Source organism: Panthera leo, chromosome C1 (assembly GCF_018350215.1).
Source record: "Panthera leo isolate Ple1 chromosome C1, P.leo_Ple1_pat1.1, whole genome shotgun sequence".
In the NCBI taxonomy this organism is placed as follows: Eukaryota; Metazoa; Chordata; class Mammalia; order Carnivora; family Felidae; genus Panthera; species Panthera leo.
Window position 1 is genome coordinate 205,014,861 of NC_056686.1, and position 22,160 is coordinate 205,037,020.

Genomic DNA, 22,160 nt, shown 5'->3' on the forward strand with positions numbered 1-22,160 from the left:
TGCTTCTGATTCTGTGTCTCCCTCTCTCTCTGCCCTTCCCTTGCTCAGGCTCTGTCTCTCTCTCTCTCTCTCAAAAATAAACATTTAAAAGAAAAAGGGGAAGGGAACCTTAAGAGTTAGGAGACTTGAATTTTAATTCAAGTCTACTTTGTTCCCTCTCTATTTAACACAGTGTATGTTTCAGTGGTAGGAGTGGAAGCCTTTCTAGGGGGCATGGCAAGGCCAGAATGGACTCAGAGATGTGCAACCAATCATAGTCCAGAGCTTACTAATAACTACCCAAATGACATTTCTTTCGGGTCCTCAGTTTGACCATCTATGAAATACGGAGTTGAACCGATTGACCATAGGGCCCGTCTTATTTTAAGAGTTTTACAACTATAAAAATATTGATGGTGATGTCTTTGAGGATATGCAGTCTTTAATCATATGTTCTGACTTCAACAATGCATCTGGCCCTATAAAATTTCCCTGGAATGACCCAACCCCCTCCCCACCGCCCCATACCTTGACTGGGTTGGCTCATGTCACTTTTTCTTGGTGTCCACCATAAAGAGCAACAGTGGTTCCCTGTGAAAAGTGTCCTTAAGGAGATAGCTGGACCCTCCCCAAGTCTGAGTTGCTAGGAATCATTTGGCCTTGCAAATTCAAGCCAGGGGGCCAGATGGAAGCACTGAGGATTCAGCACTCCTCCTAGTTCGGGCCCAAGTGCAATGGCAAACATCAAGCCCATGAGTCTTCCTCTGAGCTTCCGTGTGTGTGTGTGTGTGTGTACACATATAAATTCATTGTATTGCATATGCTCAGATTTAACTAGAAAAAGATGTTCGTTTTTTGTTTCTTTCAAAATTAAATTTCTTCTGGCATTCACAGGCACTGAAATCAGAAGGGAAAATGTTTTGTTCAACTTGAAAATGTTTTTCAAATACATAGCAGTTTGACTTTAGAGGCTGGGAAATGACATCCTGGAGGTTTTTCCAAAAACTAACTTGGAAATTAGCAAGTTATGAGAAGCAGTAAACTCGCTTCTTTTTAAACGAACACTGCTACACAAATAAAAGCTAAATGAGGGAAATAAGGGAGCTGATTTCTTTTATGAGGCCATAACAGAAGGTTCAGTCAAAGGAGAAAATGAAACTCTGGGTTTAATACGAACACTACAATTGATATTACACACCGGTATCTGGGTTGCCCGTGGGAAGTGAGCCCAGCCCAGCCTGACCACGCCCCCATCAGGGCTTCTTAAATGACGGCTTCCTGAAATAAATCAAGGTTGAGCAATTTTCAGTGTCTGTCTACATAATTGGGGAAAACATTTAGCTAGAAAGAATGGACACAAGGGGACAGACGGAAAGTCTCCATTTTTCTCTAGCCAACAAGGATCACAGTGTGGATGTTTAATTAGAATTCATTAAAAAAAAAAAAAAAAAAGATGGGGCTCATTCACTTGGGTAAGCATTCCAAAGAAGCTAAATGTTCTTTGAGGCTCTTGCCTAGTGGGGGCTGGATTCAAAAATGAAAACCTAAATTTGTACTGTAGAAAGCAACGTAGAAGACTGGATTTTATGCTTAAAAAAAAAAAATACTAATCTACAAAGAATGTTTGACTATTTTCCCTGGGGACAACTAAAAGGGTATGTTTAACACTGAATGGACTAAATAACTAAAACTCTGTCAAAAGCCTGAGTTTCGGGAAATCAGGTGCTTGTCTTTATTTAAAACCATCTCAGTAACCTCAAAGGGTGTTTAAGGTGTGCTAATCTGTTATCTAGCTCTCCTATGGATATTTTGTATAATTTTATACCTTCATAAAGAATAGTTTAAGGAAAATCTATAAAAGAGTATAAGACCACCTAGAGCCTTTTTAGGGTGTCCCCTTTAAGATTAAAATATGAAGAGCCATTCACAAGCTGGATCCTGGTTCAGAAAATATCCTTGGAAAACGGCACGGAAATCTTGGTGATTGAGATTATCCTGGAAAAGCCAAGGTGAATGGATACCCAAATCAAAACCCAATGGCAAATACTCTTTGGGCGACACTTTGGACATTTCCCAGCCTTTGCGACGCGAGACGCTGAGGTCATGTGCATTTAAACACCAGACGTTGATACGAAGTGGAAGACAAGAATGGTAATGTTTTGAAGGCCTTTCTGAAAGCATCTGAATCTTGTGTTCTTGCGGACACATCAGGCCGAAGTCTCTACCTGTAGTTTTTGGTTTGGGGATCTTGCAACCTTAAACACAATGCGTTAGCTATTGCTACCAACACCTCGTTCATAAACTACTCCGAGGTGCGCCCCTGCAGAGCCTGGGGGGAAGAAAGTAAAAGATGATGAAAATGTGCGCGCCTCTGAAGAACCAGGAGATAGATGGTTCTCCAGTGTAATTGGTCTCATGCCAGCATTTCACAGCTGCCATGAAAACAGCTGGACGTAAGCAGACATGGTAACATTTCTGTGTCTAAAACATGATGGCAGATGGGGGTGGGGTGTGGACCCTGCTTAAGGTTCTCTTTCCCTCTGCTCCTCCTCTGCTCACGCGCGCTCTCTAAAAGAAATAGATAAAAATTACAAATAAACATAAGAAAATATGTCAGAAGCATGTTAGTAGGTTCCACACATAAGTTCCATGAGTCCTTCATTGTTTCTAAAAATAATATTAAAAATAAAGAAGCTTGCAACTCCACAGGTGGCATAGCACATCCAGATAGAATTCCTTTTCCCCCACCCCGGAAAATGTATTCCTATCTTAATCTAACATCATTTTGGTAAGATATTTAATACCTGTATTTGCTATGACAAAACTAAGGATGTGACGTTACTAATCCTTCTCAATCCGGCTGCTTGCTTAGGCCGTCATACTGTGTCCAGCCTAAAATAAAGGGCCTCTAGGGAGGAAAGGGAGAGTCTTTGGAATGCACCCGACAGGTTAGGCTGTAGGTGGTCGACGTAGAATATTTGTGGATGGGCAAATGCAGCCCTTTAGGAAAGTTCCAAGAAGAACAGTCATAGAATGAGTCACTATAATGTATACTGGATAAACGTAAGCAGGCTTTAGATTTACAGACATTTAAATGTTTGGTAAAGACTGGGTCATTTTTTTTTCTTTTAAAGGAAAGTTTGCACCTGTTTGCACAGTGACCCGAATTCTGATTTCGCCTAGCGTCAGCTTCTCAGAAAGCTTCTGGCAGTTTTCTTCGGCTTGCCCTTAACCTAAGATGGTGGTTTGAGGGCCTTGAAGCATTTTGGCAATGTCAGAGCTGATCTCGTGGTACTTTCACCAAAGCACTTTCTCCTACAAATCAAAACCTGGTTAGATAAAGTGCCCAAGTTCTTCTTCCCTTTCTTTGACTTCTAAGCCAAGAGTATGGCCAGACTCAACCTTCCAATTCCCATTTTTGTCTTGTAGATTCTTTGAACTCTGTCTCCCCTGGCCAATCTGCACAATACCTGGCTTGACCAAGCTTGAAACTTCTCTCCATCCCCAGGCCCTTGAACTTTGACCCACATTTACCCCAAACAACCCCCCCCCCCCCCCGCAAAGGGCCCTCCTGAGAATAAACTGAGCTCAGGGTCAACATCTCTGATCCACTGTCCTGTCTACCTCCCCATACCCAGGGAACATTTTCATTCCTCCCTATTACAGAAAAGCCCTTCTCTGGCTAGTCTTAGAACACTTGCAGAACTCTGGACCAGAGGGGTTACCCTATTGCTAGAGGCCTTTCCCCTCTTGCAAATAATTCTTTCGAATAAAGCCTATCCTTTCCTATATCCAGATTTGGGATTTGTTTGATAGAGACAATAGAGAATCCCCCCCTAGAATACCTTTATGTGACTACCCTATCATTCCCTTTCAAATATCATTTTGTGGCAAATTTTAGTTTGTGTTTACTCCCCCTTATGCAACATACAATCTTCTGTATCGCAGAAGACCTTCCAGGAAGGCGTTTGAATTTTTCCTTTAACCAAGACAACAAATAAATAACAAGAACAACAACAAAAAATGAGGAGGGGGAGTCATTTTGTTTAAGGGTTAGTATTTAGCCTACACTTGGGACTAGATGAGGAAACCAGGTAGAGACCTAAAGACTGCTGCTGGAACACACAGTGGGTCCCTGACTTTATTTTTATAGCGTCAAATCACAAGCATTAGATATAACTGATGAGGTTATAATAGAGACAGTTGACTCTTGAACAACATGGGTTTGAACCATGCACGTTCACTTATTTGTGGATTTTTTTTTTTTTTTGATAAATATAGCACAACACTGTAAATGTATTTTCTCTTAGGATTTTCGTAGATTTTACCTTTCAACTTAAAGGTAAGGATACAGTATATAATACACATAACGTACCAAATATGTGTTACTTGACTGTTTATGTTATCGGTAAGGGTTGTAGTCAACAGTGGGCTCTTAGTAGTTACGTTTAGGGGCAGTTCAAAGTTACCCGTGAGGGGCACCTTGCTGGCTCCATCAGTAAAGCATGTGACTCTTGATCTCAGGGTCACGAGTTTGAGCCCCATGTGAGTTAAGAGTTTACTTAAAATAAAAAGTTTTTTTTTAAGTTGCACATTTTCCACTGGGCCCCAACCTCCACGCTGCTCAAGGATCAACTCTCTATATAAATGTAACTACAAAAGCATCTTCCACAACCAAATATTATGCTATTTGTGTATATTCTCCCCTTTTATATATTTTAGAGCTGGCTTTCCCAGCATTCATGAGAACCATTGAGAACCTGCTATTTAGTACCTCCTTCTCAGGGGGGTGGGGGGGGCACAGATAGCCTATTACCTTGTCTTATTACTGTTTGTAATTGAATAAATAGTTCACAAAGAACATGGATTTTAAAAAGTGCTGTATCACTTTAATATATGGAGAAACTATTTTCATTCTATTAGGACACGTAGGCCATTGATTAACGACATCAACTGTGTGTTTTACTTTATATACTGGTTAATTCAGGGACCTTGATCTCACCAGATGCATGCTCAGGTGGGTAGTAATCAGTCATACAATTTCTTTTAAATTTTTTTTCATGCTTATCCATTTTTTTGAGAGAGAGAGAGAGTGTGAGTGGCAGAGGGGCAGAGAGAGAGGGAGACACAGAATCTGAAGCAGGCTCTAGGCTCTGAGCTGTCAGCACAGAGCCCAACACAGGGCTCGAACTTACTAGTTGTGAGATCGTGACCAGAGCTGAAGTTGGGTGCTTAACCGACTGAGCCACGCAGGTGCCCCAGTCATACAATCTTTTGTTCACTCCAGTAATTGATCCTAGAAGTTACATAGTATTGAAGAAGACATTACCTAGTATGTTACATAAGATTCTCAATTACCTCCTAGAGTACTGATACAAGCTATAAACCCTAAATTATTTACCAATGTAAGTGACTTATTGACTCTTATTTTTTCATGAGGTTGCTAGATTCGAAAAGCAGGACTTTTTTTTTTTTTTTTTTTTTTATTTATTTACCTTTGAGAGAGAGGGAAAGAGAGAGGGCGAGAGACAGAAGGCCAGGCAGGCTCTGTACTCTCAGCATGGAGCCCAGTGCGGCGGGGCTCGAACTCACGAACGTGAGATCATGACCTGAGCCGAAACCAAGAGTTGGACACTTAACCGACTGAGCCACTTAGGTGCCCCTAAAAAGCAGGACTTCTAAATCAAAACATCTAAATGATCTCCCTTACCATAGGGAGCTGTGAAACAGAAAAGCTACAAAAATAAACACAAGCATCTTAAAACAGTTCATGTCCACTAGGTTTTCACTTCTCAGATTGATACATTTTCTATTTCTTTCAGTGTGTGTTTTTGAGAGAAAGAGACGGCGTGTGAATGGGGGAGGGGCAGAGAGAGACACACACAGAGGATCCAAGCGGGCTCTGAGCTGTCGGCACAGAGCTGGATGCGGGGCTCCAACCCACGAACTGTGAGATCATAACTTGAGCCGAAGTTGGACGCTTAACCCCCCTGAGCCACCCAGGTGTCCCTGAGATTTTGATACATTTTCTAAAGCAGTGGGCACAGCCATTCTCCTGGGAGCCACGGATTATCCATTTATTCATCCAGTAGAGATTTTTATTCTATACCCTGCACTTGTAACTTCCTGTTTCCCACATGTCTGGCAACACTCCCTCAGTTCGAGCCTGCGTCGTCTTTATCTGGCACTATCACATTAACCTTCTAATTAATCTCCTTACAGCTATTCTTAGGACCCTCAAATGCGTCCTGCCCACAGTGTTTGGGTGACCTATCTCATGCAGTAGGATAGCACACTACTCTTTAAAGCATGCTAACATCCAAGCACCGTAAAGCTACCCGTAAGGTCTTTTACAACTGGATTTCTGCCTCAGTCTCGACCCTTAGCCCTTCCTCCTGCCCATTCTCTGGAATCACAGAACTCCTGATGACCCACACTCCCACCCCTGGCTATGCATTTGAGGCGTATCGTGCTCCGTTTTCTCCCTTTTTTCCTCTTATTGCCACTGCCCGTCATGATGCCACCTCCCCTGCCTCCTCTGAGACTCAACACTGGCATTGTCTAAAAACAAACACGAAAACGACAGCCTAGACCTTGTATCTTCATTCCCTACCAGATGGTTCCTTATAGCCACTCAAATCTTTGGGTGAAATGAATAAAGGCTGTTTCTACAAAGGTGACTTAAGGGCTGGCCCCCTACAGGGGACAGTCCTGTAAAGAAGTAGTTAACTGTTCAGGGCGCTCCAGATATGCTAGAAACATCCACAAGGTACTAAGATAGCACCCTTGAGATCTTTTTAAAATGGAATTTCCCCCCATCTGCAATGGCTCCTCAGGGTCCCTGATGGAAAGTCAGGGCGCGAATTTGGTCGAGAGTCCGTCCAGGTTTTCTCGGTGTGCAAGTAACAATTCCGTTTGTTTCTGAACTGATAAATATTTGAGCCCGAAACCAGATTTTTATCTGCTTTCTAACGAGACTGTCAGATCTCCTTTCTTACCTTGTCATTGCTGAGCAACAGCTTAAAATTTAGTCATTCATTTAACCAACATCTGATGATACTTATATGCTAAGTGCTGGGGAATAAGCAATGAACAAGACCGACCCCAGCCTGCTTTCCTGGGATTTAGGAGTAGGCAAAACAGACAGTATTAAGTAAAACGATGCAGTAATTGAAGACTGTTGGTATCGTTTGGGCCACAACCACGGTGAAAGCAGAGACCTACTTGAAAGAAGGTGGTCAAGAAAGAGTGCTTTGGGCTGTTTCATTTAAGTTAAGGCTTGAAGACTGAGGAGGCAGAGGGAGAAGCTGGCAGAGACTTTTAGGCTGACACGGGTGGCGAGGGCAAAGATTCCAAACTACACCAGGCACTGTTCCAGACTCTGGGTCGCAAACAGGGTAGGGCATCCGTTCCAGGCGAGGATAGGGCCAATAAAACAGAAATACATAGTCTAAATGCAGGCAGCGTGAAATTCTACGGAGAAAAAGGAAAGGTGTGTGGAGAGGTAACTGTGTTAGGGAAGGAGGTCAGGGAAGGCCTTTCTCAGAAGGTGGCATTTGGGCACAGGGCAGACTTGATGGACAGTTCACTTGCAACTCACGTGTAAATGGGTTCATGGCAAATCTAGAATGTTGCAACCTTAGCGGTCTTTCTGATTGATTTCTGTATTCGTTTGGAAACCGGTGTTCCCAAGCAGCCTGAATGGCCCATCAGGCAAGGCCCTCAGATTTTTAAGAGCGTGAAGCCACCTTCGAATTGGCCTTTTCCATCTTCGAAACAAAACTTGTGCTGCGATTCAAATCCATAAGACATTTTGTTGAACGGTAGTTTTGTACAAAGACAGGCTTTGCTCACCACCGTACGGGCCTCCGCCTTCCTGCATGTGGCAGTAAGAGAAAAGGGTTCAGGGATGTGCCTGTTGGCCCAGAAAGCAGACACCGGCAAGGCTCAAGTCAAGCCTCTCTCATTACAAAGGGTCACGGGGAGGTTATAGCCCCGGTCACAGGCCCATTTGGGGGCTGCTGACTGCGTGATCAACAGCCCCTCCTAATAGAGTTAATCACTCACTGGCCAACTGGACAATCAGTGGCGCCCTGCTCTCCTCTCTCCATGTCGCCTATATTCCTCCAGACTCCTTCCTTTGCCTCCTGCAGAGAGCAGGCGTCAGGCAGGGGACCCTCTGGGATTCCTGGCCCTTCCTACTCAAAGACTGGCCCTTCAGGAGAGTCCTCTAACTCCAGGGGAGGAGAGCCCATTCTTCTCCGCCTGGGAGAAAACTTGCAATGAAACCCTTCTGCCAGAGATGTAGAGGAAAACAGCAGAGATGGGGCGTCAGAGGAAAAGCAGACCGTGTTTTCAGAAGAAAGACATCACTGTAGCCAAAATGAAGAGGAAACTTGCTTTTCAGAGATGATGGGCTAGAGAATATTTACACGTCTACACCCCCTTGTCAAATGCAGTATCATGTTAGTTTTTAGAATATGTTCATTTCGGGAAGTGGTGAGTTGCAGGTTTTTTGGGTTTTTTTGGTTGAGCTCTAAAAGTTGGTGCTATTATATTTAAGCCAAGCAAGCCCTTCCATAGAGCTTACTAGAGCCAGAAGTCTCTTGGCAGAGAGGCTGAAGGATCAGGAATTCCAGTGCCCCAGGTTAGAACTTAGAATGTTAAGGTCTCACGCTGGGCTGGCTCAGAGTATGTCTGAACCCTTTGGTTGGCAGAAAGGAACTGAACCAGTCTGGCTGACTGGCTTTACGCCTTTGGTATGAGAGCCTCTACCTGAACGTCAGAGCTTGGGTACTCTCTCCTGTACAGAAGACTGTCCAACGTTTAGACATTTCCCAGGAGAGAGGTTAAATCTTAGACCAGGGCCCATTACATTTACAAATGGATGTGTAGTTGCTGTTCCCAGGGCTGGTGATGGTGGGGGAGGGGAGCAGTAGAAAAATGACCGTGTGGGTCCTAATTTTCATGAGAATGCCTCTTTTCAGTTTGGAGGGAAGAGAAGTATAACCAGAAAAGTGGGGGGAGGTGAGGAGTATATAAGGGTATCGATAAACACATAGCCGATTGAGGGTATTATGGAGATTGGATGCTTGGGTCTGTAGACCCCAAACTGACTTGGCACACGGAGCTGGCTATCATGTTGATAGTTGTTCAAAAACGAGTATGAAATCGGCCTTGGCCAGTGTTGATTAGCACGGCCAGGGATGTCAAACTGAAAATTGGAAATAGATGTTTGGCTACTCCCCTGATACATTGAGTAGATAGATACGTAGCCAGGGCGCCCTCACCAAAAACTGACGTCATCTGCATTGTCGTAAGTGAATTTTCTTCCTCACATCCTATGATTATGGCTTCCATAATTTTGTTAGCTTGCATATTGAATTTTTATTCGTATGCATTTCCTTAGCCCTCCATTTCCTTCCCAGCCTTTTAACTGGTAATTTTGTTTGCTCAGGGACCATAGCACAAGAAAGCACCTCATAATGAAACAGTGCTTCTCCCATGAATGCGCAGTCGTTTGAGCATGAGGCAATGTGGCCCGCACTGCAGAGAACAGCCAGGCCTGAAGGTCTGGGACTACCGTCCACCGTTCCTATCACCAGTTAGCTCAGTGTTAAATTTCTTGCCAAGTAAGAGAAAGGGGAAGATTTGGACATATGCGACGGGAACCAAATCCAGGCAAGCAGAAGGCCCCTAACCCTTGTATTCCCTCCAACAAGGACCATTGGCACAAATCCTTCCTTAAGACCGCTTTCCTGATTAAAGATGGTTGTAATCCCTTGGAGTTACCGTGGCATTACATGTGCCTACACCAGAAGCCATATTTCTTTCTGTGCGGTGCGGTCAACTGGTCCTGTGAGAGGCAAGCCGCTGAGATGCGGTTGACTGTACTCAGAATTTGGATGGATGAGGTTGTGTGGCTTGACTCCTTGGAGTCTTTAATCCTTCCAGAAAGAAAATCTTTTGTGTTTCCCTTGAGTGACCACCATTCCGATCTTTTCTGAGTTGTGTAAGAATGTAGACTGACAGACTCCCTGGGTGACCCGCTCTCCTGAACCTGCAAGAGCCATCTCTTTACAGGAAGCCAACATAAAATGACCCAATTCCGATCAACTGTGGAAGGAGAGCCTGCGGTGTCCTGAAAGACCAGGTGTCCAGGGTCGGTCCCTTAGCCTAAAATCAGGCTCAGGGTCTGTCAGGTCAGCGTGATGGCCTCCCCGACCTCACCACCCCCAGAGACTTCCTCCTCCACAGATACTGCCGTAGAAGGACAGGCAAGGGCAGTGTGATCACATTCTCTTAGAGTAGTTCAAGGCTACACTCTCCGGAGCTAGAGAGATTTCCAGATCTACTGAGCCTGAATCCCGTTTTAATCCCAATCAAATCCCATTTTAATTGCTTTTTCCAATTGAATATTTTTCCTTCAGGAAATTGACACACATCACAGAAACGCAAGTACATTCGTCTGCGTGGCTCTTTTTGTTCTAGTAAATGTTTGGGGTTTGGTGGAGCTGAAAGGGGACACATAAGAACATTTGTTTTGATGACCAACAGTTTTTAAGACGGATGCTTTATGGTGAAACACAAGTTACCTAGGTGGCCAATGACCAGGGTTTTAAGAAGGGTCTGGGCAGATATTCATTGTGTCCCTCTCCTAAGTTTTCCCATTTGCTGGGCCCACTCCTAGAACACGAGTGATCGAATTGTGGGAACGTTTGTAAAACACGGACGAAACACAGAAATTGGCCTAGGTGAAGTGAATTCAGTTTTGAAAAAATCACCGGGAATTAGGGTAGGTACACAAAAACATCTTGGGAAAATTGAAAGATCAAAAACTGGTCACTAAATATAACCTACTGGTGTCCCCTTCTTATATTTATGGAGAAAAATAAGAGAGTGATTTGCCAGTGTCCTTTGAAGGTAGAAACTACTGTTCTCCCGAATGACGGCCAGAGCGTATCCCGTATTTGCTTTATCATAGGCACCATATATAGGCTGCTGTTAGCAATGTTGATTTTTAACATCTAAATGGCTCCCAAGCTGACGTAGATCTAAGCAAGCGAGGATTTAGGTAAAGCCAGCAGAAGCTTATTATTAATGCACTATGCTGAAAAGCTCTAGCTTGCCGTTGCTGAAGACGAGAGCCCTGGGGAAAATGATAGCTCATTTTGGAAGCTAGTGTTAGAAATGGTACCACTCCCGAGGCCAGGCTAGTGAGCTGCTCATTCAGCTCAGGGATGACCTTGCACGCAGCCTTGGCAGGACTAGAGATTCAGGAGAAAGGGCCATGGACATTACACCACAGCTTGCCGTTCTCATCCGTGACCACCACGGAACCATCATGATCCGTGAACAGTGATGGCATGGACCATGGTCTTAGGTTCCTCCACATTGCCAAGGTCATCATGGAGAACCTTAGCCAGGAGGGCCAACCCCTCAGTCTGTAGATGGCATTGCTGGCAATCTTAAAGGAGTTGTCATTGCCACAGCTCTCTCCCTTACTGAGCATTGTGACATCAGCACAAGGGCTCAAGATGATAATCCTTTGTCTTTACCCTTCGAGTGAGCACCGGCCTTGTCTAAGATGGTGAAGATATCAGTGGGCTCTGTGAGGTATTGAGCACATCACCCCATCTGCTGTTGGTGGGATCTTGCTTCCAGAAAGTGGGGATGGAATTTCCATTGCCTATCAGCTTTCCATTCTCAGCCTTGATGGTTCCCTGAACACACTAAGGGTAGAATCACTTCTTAACATGTAGTCTGTGTTATCTAGGTCAAGGAAGGAATCCCAGCGTCCACTTTGGAAGCAGGCTGGTGACTAGACCCCTAATACAGGCGTATCCCCTTAGCTCTTACCAACTTTTACCAACATGACGAGGATATGGCTGGTGCCCCATAAAAACGTGAGCTCACTTCTGTTGAGGGGGAACCGAGAGAGCGGCATGAGTTGTGAACATGAAAAAGTAATACATTTTAGGCCACGTCCAGGTAGCAAGGTTGAACAACAACGGTTATGATTGTTTCAATCTGTTTGGTTCCTGAGTTCCAGGTGGCAGGTGACATGAGGTTTAATGGCAAGAAATTCATCCAAACATTTACCTAAATGTCTTCAGCTTCCGATTTCAGAACACAAGAATTTGGATAGTGAGGGATACGTGCATGCTTACTGCCTGTTTGCATCATACCGCATGTATGCATTCATTTAGGACCCAGGCTTTTTGCTGCAGCCAGGGGATAAAACAAGCATATAGCCCAGATTAGAAGTAATCGTATGAAAATGAGTGGAGATCGATAGCCGCTTAATTGTATAACTGTGATTTCCAGAGTGCTTAGTAGGTGGGGTGAGTTTCTATTTTTTAAATATGTACAACTTGGTTTTAATTAGGTTGTAAAATATAGCCACGAATCAGGTCATGATTTCACAAATGTTTTACTAGAAGGGAGTAAGCCCACTTGAAGACCAGTATTAAAGAGATAATCGCATGGGTCATCCATGGGTATGGAAGAATCCAGACAGAGGTTTGTGACTGACCGTAGTTTGCAAAGTGTTAACGAGAGCTGGGCAGACTGATCTGGGAGCATGAAGGGGACCCCAAGCCCAGCTGGGTACGAGAGCCACAGACAGGGTCCCTCCAGAGGTCCAGACATGTTCTGGTTAAAGCCATGCTAATCTTGAAAGTACTAAAAAGCCAGTCATGTAGGCTGTTGTTGCCCCATAAAGACCAAGGATGATGCTTGGCTGATTGGTGAAGCTCATTGGCAAAGAATCAGCTCTTGGGCTCTTGGCTCAGATGGCTTGGGGTGATTTTCCTGAATGTGTTGGGTTTCTAACCCGTGAAAAAGTCCCGTTGCAGATTTTACTGTTTTCTATGCAGGCAAAAACAGAAGAGTCTTAGGTTAATAGTCAGCCAAGACTAGAGATGGACTTTCCTTCCAGCTTAAATTCTGAGACTTTTTTTTTTTTTTTTTTTTTTTTTTTTTTTGCTGTAGCCTAGCCTGGCTGGCTGTGTTACACAGCTTTTTAGCACATACTTGGAGATGGGAACAGTCTGTGGCTTGAATCAGATAAGAAAGTTGAACTTAGTGAGTGACTAACATCTACTGCCTTTTTGCTTTTGGGGGGGGGGGGTCTATAAAAATAATGGTTTTGATCTTTCGGTATTATTTTACCATTTATTTTCCTGTGGTCAGCAGGACTAACAATGAAAACACTTAAAAATGTGAGAGAGAAGGGTCATGAAAAGGAACGTTCTTTGCAATCGTTACACTCTCCTCTGAGGTAAATTGTTGTTGTCGTTGTTTAGAGAGGGAATAGGAACAGGGGAGAGGGGCAGAGTGGGGATGGAGAGAGAATCTCAAGCAGGCTCCATACTCAGCACGGAGCCCTGATGCGAGGCTTGATCTCATGACTCTAGGATCGTGACCTGAGCCAAAATCAAGCGTTGGATGCTCAACCAACTCAGCCACCCAGGCACCCCTTGTTTGTTTTTGTGTGAAAAACTCAAACAGTACACACAGTAGCCACCCCAGACCTTAGTTCTACCCCCTAGTGATTCTATCATCCACGATTTCCCATGTGCCTACATGCATTTATATGTAAATACATTTTTTAAAAATACAAATGGGGTCGATATATACTCTTGCAGCCTGTGGCTTTTTTTTTTTAATTTAACAGTATATCTCATAAGACTTTTTGAACTGTTGCATAATTTATTTTAACTGGTAGTCTGTCATGGCTATTGAGAGTTGTTTCCAGATTTTCGTGGTTGGTTGATTGGTTGAAGGAGGGTAGGCTTATGCATGATTTTAACTTTTGTACATGCTCTGTAATTATTTAGTATTGAAGACACCCATTCCCGCAGTGGGTACCATTTTGGATGTGACATCTGTCCAGTGGCGAGTAAAGGACACTGGTCTCAGCCTTCTGCTGCACAGTTCATTGGTGAAATGGTAGAGATAAGCATTTGGAAATTTTCTCAGCAGCGGTGACATCTTATTCCCTCAGTCTGAAGGGCAGTCAAGTGACCTCTATTGAGTGCTACATGGATGCAATGGGTTAGGATCATGGACTTTGGGTTCCTTAAGGAAAGATACTGTTTGAACATGTTATTCGTCAGATGCTAGCTGTTGGAGCATGGTGGAAAGACCATAGGATTTGCAATCAGAAAACAAAATTCGAGCCCAGTTCCGCTGCACTGATGGTGTTAACTTTAGCGAGACACTCACCTTCTCTAAACCTCAGTTTCCTCATCCGTAAAATCAGAATGATACGAACATTAAATAATGTCTATGAAAATATACTCCAAAGAATTCCCTACACGAATATTAGGTTATCGTTTTACCCAACTCCTTTCTAATAACGAAAAGGAGGCTTAGTTGGTTTGGAGTGACTTTCCCAAAGATGTTCATACATCTGTGACTTAATTACTAATCTCTGTACCCTTAGTGTTTGCCTTCAGAAAGGTCAGACACGGCTCTGAGCTTGCAAAAATGGAGCATTAGAACGGCAAATGTTGTAACTTATTTTATTTTTCTCACCTGTCGTTTGTGCTTTAGCTATTATATCTGCATTTCTACGGGACTTTGAATATGCAAACACCAGTTTTCTGACAGTCTTCTGTGATTTATGGTGTTTGCTCTGTAATTTCTTTGTTTTGGTGCTTCAGGCATGGAATGAAATCTTATTAGTTTGAAATTACAGTTGCTTCTCTGAGTGACTCACCACCACCCCACCCACACAAACACACACAAGTACACGACACACACTGGAATGGGCTCAGAATTTTAAAAAGTAAAGAAAATAAAGTAATGCCATAAGCATGAGAAAACATTCACCAACAGAAAACAACTTTTCACACTGGCTGTTAGGCAGTGGCCTCTAGAATGTTCTGAAGTAACCATAACAAAGGACTGCTTTTAATTCACTCCCTGATGCCACAGAGCCCTGTCTTCCAGGGAGAAGAGAGGACCGTGTACCAAGTAAACAAGAACACAGCCCCATCTCTTTGTAAAAGTGTTGATCTGAACAGTCTCCACAGCTAAAAATTGCTCTAGCATGAGTCCCCTGGTCCCGGTTTGGAGGAGGTGGATTTTCAGCAGCTTTCTCTGTGCCATGGACGGCCCCCCACTCAGTGCCCTGCAGAACCGGATGGGGGCAGAGCTGGGCGGAGCTCCTGAAGCAAAGACTATTTGTAGCCCCCATAGCTGCTTATCTGGAATCAATACTGGAAGGTGTTGTCAATAACACTTTGCAACAAAGGACTTCAGGGACACGAGGAAGAGGTGTTTGGGGACCTATTTCGATGTCTAGTGTCTCTCTCTCTCTTTAAACTGTGATGACAGTCACATATCGTAATAGTCGCCTTTTTGAAGAGTGTGATTCAATGGTTTTTCATGTCTTCATGTATTCATTACCACCATCTAAATTCAGCCCGTAAGAAACCTCCTATCCCCGTTCCCCTCCCCTCCAGCCCCAGACAACCACTGATCTACTCTCTGTCTCTATGGATTTGCCTGTTCTGCACATTTCATATAAATGGAATCATACAATATTTGTCCTTATCTGGCTACGCAGCATACTGTTTTTGGGGTTCATCCCTGTATATAGTCTGTATCTGTATCTCATTATTTTTTTATGGACGAATAATATTCTATCGTACTGATCTACATTTTGTTTATCCATTCAGCAGTGGATGGACGTCTGGGTTGTTTAAACTTCTTGGCTATTGTGAAGGATGACCCTAAGACCATTCACGTGCAAGTTTCTGTGAGGACCTATGTTTTCAGTTCTCGTGGGTACATGATAGGAGTAGAACGGTTGGGTATCTGGTCTGTCTTTATCCAAATCATCACATCAGTAACCTGAGAAGAAGGGGAACGCGCTTCCTTTGGTTGGACTAAGAAACAAGATGGGTATGTACGGATGGAGCAGCTATGGTCTTTGGATTACATCTTAGTGTTCTAATCTCCAGCAGTTAAGGAATGATATAACTAATTCCTGACTTTTTAAAAAATAAACCCATGGGTAGGCTATAAATCCCAATGACTCGAAATGTTTCCATTTTGAGACCTGAGGGACATACTTTTGTTAGTGTCATTCCCCCATGGTAGAGGATAGCTGGAAGACAGACGTTAACATTTATCAAAATACGTGTGTGGGGGGCGCCTGGGTGGCTCAGTCGGTTAAGCGTCCGACTTCGGCTCGGGTCACGATCTCACGGTCCGTGAGTTCGAGCCCCGCGTCGGGCTCTGTGCTGATGGCTCAGAGCCTGGAGCCTGTTTCAGATTCTGTGTCTCCCTCTCTCTCTGACCCTCCCCCGTTCATGCTCTGTCTCTCTCTGTCTCAAAAATAAATAAACATTTAAAAAAAAATTAAAAAAACACAATACGTGTGTGGATGGAGGATGGGGGGTTGGGGGGTTGGGGGTGTAATTTGAAAACAGACTCTTGTTGCTCCCTGTGTCATACAGAGGACTTAGCTTTTATTATAACAACAGTGGAGCCTTTATGCCATGAGAATGGGGATGCTTTGGGTCGGAGCGGGGAGGACAAGTGGGGGGGGGCACCAGGCGATCTCAGTGTATAAAAAAGAACGAGTAGCTGCTTGACTAGTAATAATGTTCTTTCAAGGATCCTCTATTTTCAAAACTATCCAGGTTTCATTTATACTAACGTGAAGAGTAAAGTATTGTTAATCTGAGATGTGTTAAGACACAGTGAAGGTGGCCATTGGGATTGTAATAGCTAGACAGGGCTACCGCACTAAGAGAACACGCACTGTTTTCTGTGACTGCGCCTGATGGGCCCGGATGTTAAGAACAGACCCCAACTTAGAAGTCCTTCCATGCCGGTAAGACATGTTTTGTGTTGACAGAATTGATTTACTAGAAAAGCCTTTTGTCCTCTTGGGATCGACAGTAGACTATCCAGAGAAGTGGATTTTTTTTCCCCCACCTGTATATTTCCTTTATCTTGTAATCAGGGAAGAAGTAAGCAAATAGGCTAATTCCTCATCACAAAATGCTACAGGGCCCCAGCACCGTGCAAGGGACCCAGACAGTTTGCTAAAGCGTTAATGATCTATAATTGCTTCCTGCCTTGCCTCCTCTCATGGATTTTTCCTTTACACATAGGCCTTTGGGGCCTCAGTCCAAAGGAATGTGATGGATGATGGAACTTAATTTGGTCCCTTTAGGTAGGAGGGCCCTTCAACAATACAGAGTGAAGCCCTCCATTTAGGGCAAGCCACGTCAAGTTAATCATTATACTCTTTAACTGCAAACTAAATGGAGAAATGGTTCTCTTCTGCCATAGTACTCTTTTTAATAGACTTTATTTTTTAGAGCGGTTTTAGGCTCATAGCAAAACCAAAGGAAAAGTATGGAGACTTCCCATATACTCCCTTGCCCTCAACCAAGCACAGCCTCCCCATTATGAACATCCCACACTAGAGCGGTACATTCGTGAAAACTGATGACCCTAACTGACACATGATAATCACCCAAAGCTCACAGTTTACAGTTCACTCTTGGTGTCGTACATTCAATGGGTTTGGACAAATGTGTAATGACACGTATCCACCATTATGGTATCATACGCAGTAGTTTTCCAGTGTTCCACCTATCCTTCCTCCCCTCCAATGTCTGGCAACCTTTGATTTTTTACTTCTTCACAGTTTTACCTTTTCCAGAATATTCTATAGATGGAAGCATCTAGCATGTTACCTTTTCAGATTTTTTTTTTTTCACTTAGTAGTAGGGATTTAAGGTTCTTCCACGTCTTCTCATGGCTTGAAAGCTCCCTTCTCTTAGCGCTGAGCAACACGCCTTTGTCTGGATGTACCACAGTTCATTTACCCGTTCACCTGCTGAAGGACATCTTGGTCACATCTGAGTCTGGGCACTTAGGAATAAAGCTGCTATAAACACTTGTGTACGGGTTCAATGCACCCAATTCATTTGGGTTAAATACCAAGGAGCACGAGTGCTGAATCTTAGGGTCAGAGAATGTTCCGTTTTGTCAGAAACCACCAAACTGACTCCCAAAGTGGCTGCGCCATCTGGCGTTGTCATCAGTGATGGATGAGAGTTCCTGTTGCCCCACATCCTCACCAGCATTTAGTGTTGTCAGCGTTTTAGATTTGGGCCATTCTGGCCAACAGGCATATGAAAAGATGCTCAACGTTGCTCCTCATCAGGGAAATACAAATCAAAACCGCACTCAGATACCACCTCATGCCGGTCAGAGTGGCTAAAATGAACAAACCAGGAGACTATAGATGCTGGAGAGGATGTGGAGGAACGGGAACCCTCTTGCACTGTTGGTGGGAATGCAAACTGGTGCAGCCGCTCTGGAAAACAGTGTGAAGTTTCCTCAAAAAGTTAAAAATAGATCTACCCTATGACCCAGCAATAGCACTGCTAGGAATTTACCCAAGGGATACAGGAGTGCTGATGCCTAGGGGCACTTGTACCCCAATGTTCATAGCAACACTTTCAACAATAGCCAAATTGTGGAAAGAACCTAAATGTCCATCAACTGATGAATGGATAAAGAAATTGTGGTTTATATACACAATAGAGTACTACTTGGCAATGAGAAAGAATGAAATCTGGCCCTTTATAGCAACGTGGATGGAACTGGAGAGTGTGATGCTAAGTGAAATAAGTCATACAGAGAAAGACAGATACCATATGCTTTCACTCTTATGTGGATCCTGAGAAACTTAACAGGAACCCATGGGGGAGGGGAAGGGAAAAAAAAAAAAAAAGAGGTCAGAGAGGGAGAGAGCCAAAGCATAAGAGACTCTTAAAAACTGAGAACAAACTGAGGGTTGATGGGGGGTGGGAGGGCGGGGAGGGTGGGTGATGGGCATTGAGGAGGGCACCTGTTGGAATGAGCACAGGGTGTTGTATGAAAACCAGTTTGACAATAAATTTCGTATTTAAAAAAATAGATTTGGGCCATTCTGATAAATATGTAATGATATCTCATTGTTTTATTTCATAATTCCCTAATGACATGTGATGCTCATATCTACAGTAATGTTTTTAATATTTTAGACTTTTTGATTCTATAAGATCTAGTGCACCTTTTTTTTTGTTGTTGTTGTTGCATGATGATGTTGTTTTATTGAACCAATAAAGTGCAAAGAAGCTAGGCATACTTTTTGCTAATGTTTCCATTCATATGCTCCATGAGGACAAAGATCTTATCTGCGTTGTTCTCTCTGGTCATCCTGAAACCAGAGCGATGCGTGGTCATTCACTTGCACTCACTATTTGCTGAATAGAGTGGATTAGATGGTCATCGTCAAAAAGACACATCTACATCCTAATACGCGGGACCTGTGGACACTATCTTTTTTAGAAAAAGAAGGATGGCAGATGAATTCAGTTAAGGATCTTGAGATGAGGAGATCCTCCTGGATGTCTGAGTGGGCCTTCAATCCAGTGGCCAGTACCCTCGTAAGAGAAAGGCAGAGGGAGAGTTGAGATGGGCAGAAGGGCAGGAGACAGAGGGAAGAGGAAGAGGCAAGTGACCACGGGGGCAGAGATTGCAGGGATGTGGCCACAAGCCTAGGAGGGCCTCCAGCCACCAGAAACGGGAAGAGGCAAAAAAGGGCTCTGCCCCAGAACCCTGTAGGAATGCGGTCCCCTGACACCTCGATTGTAGACATCTGGCCTCCAAGCCCTAGGCAATCACTAATCTATTGTCCGACTTTATGGATCTGCCTGTTCTGGATATTTCATACAAATGGAACCAGGCAATATGTGGTCTTTTGTGTCTGGCTTCCTAAACTTAGCATGGTAGCACCTCCTTTTATATTCTAAATGTTTTATAGTGCCCGCTTTGCTTTCTTTCAAAGCATATTATTCATAGATAATTTGACCTACTTACATAATTTCTAAAACTCTGCCTTGTAATAAGGTGACTTTTAAAATAAGCAAATGCTGGGGCACCTGGGTGGCTCAGTTGGTTAACTGTCCGACTTCAGCTCAGGTCATGGTCCCACGGTTCGTATGTTCGAGCTCCGCACGGGGCTCCACGCTGACCGTGTGGACCCTGTTTGGGATTCCCTCTCTCTCCTCTCTCTGCTCCTCTCCCACTTGTGCTTTTTCTCTCTCTCAAAATAAATAAACTTTAAAAATAAAAAATAGGGGTGCCTGGGTGGCTCAGTCAGTTAAGCGTCCGACTTCGGCTCAGGTCATGATCTCGCGGTCTGTGAGTTCGAGCCCCGCGTCGGGCTCTGGGCTGACAGCTCAGAGCCTGGAGCCTGCTTCGGATTCTGTGTCTTCCTCTCTCTCTGACCCTCCCCTGTTCACGCTCTGTCTCTCTCTGTCTCAAAAATAAATAAACGTTTTAAAAAAATTTATAAAAATAAAAAATAAGCATGCGGTGTGCGAGCCTCTCACGCATCGAGCAGCCTTTCCATTGGTGACCCGACTGCCCCACGTGGTTAGCCATTCTAGATAAAGTTTCAAATCAACCGAAATTTCAGTCTTCCCTCAGTTTCCTTGGTAGTTCTCAGAAACTTCAGTGTGTGTTCAAACCTCGCAAGAAAATATTTGGTGGTTCCTTCTAGCAGAGAATTAGGCTCTCCCTTCAGAGGATTACAGATAGGTGTTCACCTACAAGGGTGTCGGCAGAGCCCTCAAGAATCATATTGGACACAAAGAACGATTTCCTAGGGTGACCATCTTGTGCGTTCAATGGCGTATCGTATCCCTGGCCTTCCCCCCTCTTAATGCTGCTGGTGCCCGTAATCATCGAGCTAATCAGGAATGTCTGCCAGGAGATAGCATGTCCCTTGTGAGGACCTGTAGTTCAGCTCTTCTGAACTGAAACACGTCTGTGTGCACAATCACCTCTGGGTCCCTAGTCCATCCATTTCTGGGGTTTTTTTCCTCTTTTATTTAAATAATTTCTACTTGCCATTCTTACATTTGTAAACCTGTTTGAAATTCTTTTGTCTTAAAAAGTTTTTTTTAATGCTTCTTTTTATTTTAAATTTAGTGTTGAGTTTTGAGAGAGAGAGAGAGAGAGAGAGAGAGACCGAGTGAGAGCGGGGAAGGAGGAGAGGGAGGGAGGGAGACACAGAATCCAAAGGAGGCTCCAGGCTCGGAGCTGTCAGCACAGAGCCTGACGCGGGGCTCAAACTCACAAACCGTGAGATCGTGACAGGAGCCAAAGTCGGACGTTTAACCGACTGAGCCACCCAGGCGCCCCAAAGCATTTAAAAATTCTGTCTGCTGCCCCACTTTTGCTGACCTTGATCCCACCTTTATCTCTCACCTGGATTTTGCAATATTCTCTTACCTGGCCTCCTTCCCTTTAGTCTTGATGTCTTTGCCCCCACTCTGCCCAGGACACCAGAGGACAGATCAGATCTGGCTATGCCTCTTCCCCGAACGTACTAGTAAGCTGAACATCCAGATGCCCTTCCATACAGTGTCTCATGGCCAGACCCACCGGCACATCTCCTCATACCTGAGAAGAACTTTTGGAATGTTAACATGCTGAAACCTAGTACTCAATGGGATGGTATTAGGAGGTAGGGCCTTTGGGAAGTGCTTTGGTCATGAGGGTGGACCTTCATGAATAGGCTGAGTGCTCATGTAAAGGGCACCCCAGAGAGCTCCCTCACTCCTTCCGCCATGTGAGGACCCAGCGACAAGATGGCTGTCTGTGAGCCAGGAAGCAGGTCCCCACCAGATACCAGATCTGCTGGCATCTTGATCTTGGACTTTCCATCCTCTAGAATATAAGAAACAAGTTTCCCTTGTTTATAAGCCACCAGCCTGTGTTTAGTTGCTATGGCAACCCAAGCTAAGGCAACCACTTGTTGAGATGTGATTGACCTACAATAAACACGTCTTTAACAGCTTTATTGAGGTATAATTCACACACTGTACAACCCACCCATCGAAAATGTCCAATTCTATAATTAGTGTGTTTGCAAACTTTCCACATACTTAAACTGTACAGGTTGGAGTATTTTGGCCTAGGTGCATATCCCATTTGTAATTTCTTTACCGCCTTCCTGGCAACCATTGGTCTGCTTTCTGTGCTATAAAGTTAACATTTCAAGAATTTTATAAAAACAAGATCATACAGTATGTACTTCTTTTTTCTTTGTTTTTGTTCTGGCTCCTTCATTCTGTCTCTACATATATACG

The 22,160-nt window shown here is 44.0% G+C and overlaps 1 protein-coding gene across 9 annotated transcripts in view; it reads left to right on the forward strand.

The window, feature by feature from the left end:
- Positions 1-22,160, forward strand: part of SGPP2 (sphingosine-1-phosphate phosphatase 2) — a 108,034-nt gene that overhangs the window by 55,183 nt on the left and 30,691 nt on the right. Inside the window, exon 1 of one of the 9 annotated variants that reach the window (XM_042950290.1) lies at positions 11,525-11,595. The exons of the other annotated variants lie outside the window; for them this stretch is intronic. The gene's annotated coding sequence lies outside the window, so the exon portion shown is untranslated. Of the gene's footprint in view, positions 1-11,524; positions 11,596-22,160 lie in introns of those variants that run through there. 9 annotated transcript variants of the gene reach the window in all.